Raw genomic sequence first — 1,446 nt, 5'->3', positions numbered from 1 at the left:
GAGCTCGACTCAGTACACAAATCGAGCTACTCGAGCTCGCTCGATTAAGCTCGAAAAAATTGAAAATAACCATAAATATTATGCTCGAGCTCGAAAGTTTTTCCCTTTGATTTTTATCAAATAAATCTAATAATATTATATATATACATACATGCTCGATTAGGCTCGCGAGCACTCGAGCCAAGTATCACAATACTCGAACTCGGCTCGCTCGACTACTCGAGCTACTCGAGCTCGATCTCGACTCGACTGTGACCGAGTCGAATTCGAGTTTGACCGAGCCCAGTCCGAATAGCTTGCGAGTAGAGGTGTATTATTTACACCCCTATATGCATATAATTATTTATTTGTTAATCATGAGTGCTCCATGCTTGATTTCGTGAATGATATTCACTTTTGTTGAAAGCCATGAAGATTCACATGGTTTGATACGGCTCTAATTATTTGATGCATGTTTCATCCCGTTTAAAATCACAAGTTTCACTGTTCTTGTTTTCTTTTTTCTGTTTCTCTCATCACCCAACCTTTTTTATTTTATGGCTTCCTATTTATTCATTTTTTTATTTTATTTAAATTTTATTATTTTTATATTGAAGTAAGGTCTCACAAAGACTTTCATAAAATTTGCATGGATCTTGAGGTCTTTTCCAAATCAATTAATTTAAAATTAAATTTTTTTTATGTATTTAAATCTACATTTTTCATTGTTAGTGTGGGATTGGACTATGATTGGATGGTGAAACCCAACATCTTAACATTCTCTCTCTAAACAAGTTGTGAATGTCCTGAATGGGTACACTTTGAATCTGAGTGAATAATGGATGTCTTTGCCATGTCCAATTCTAAAATGACAAATGCTTAATATTAACTTTGAATATTAACTTGGAATCTAGGTGACTTATATGGCTTAACTTGTTAGAACTCTTCTATCATGTCATGAATTTCACTAAAATAACTTATGATGGTTGCATTGCCAAACTTTTTTATGCTTCTGTTAACTAGAAAACATTACAAATAATAATAATAATAATAATAATAATAATAATAATAATAATAATAAAACCTAATCATCATGTTGAAGAAGAAAAAACCACATCAAACCAACATTTGTATACGTTTATGACTTCTCTTAAATAGGTATGTTTAGAATCTATTTATTAAAAAAAAAACCCACATCAAATCAGGAGTGTTTTATTTTGATGACTTGGAGATAAAAATCTTGCTGGAAACGAACTCCAAATATTTTACTTTATTTAACTCACCTGAGTCTGACAGACAGGTCAAAAGAAAAATTATGTTGCACAATGTTCTAACCTCTACAAATCAACAAAATATATCTAGTCAACAACATGTATATGGCACGGTTTTTGTTCTTTCAATAGCCCCATCTCAACAACTTTAACCATGATCTGACAATGTTCAAAATCACCTGCTTAAGAGAACATA

Source organism: Dioscorea cayenensis, chromosome 7 (genome assembly GCF_009730915.1).
Source record: "Dioscorea cayenensis subsp. rotundata cultivar TDr96_F1 chromosome 7, TDr96_F1_v2_PseudoChromosome.rev07_lg8_w22 25.fasta, whole genome shotgun sequence".
Taxonomy (NCBI): Eukaryota; Viridiplantae; Streptophyta; class Magnoliopsida; order Dioscoreales; family Dioscoreaceae; genus Dioscorea; species Dioscorea cayenensis.
This window is presented reverse-complemented; position numbering follows the sequence as displayed.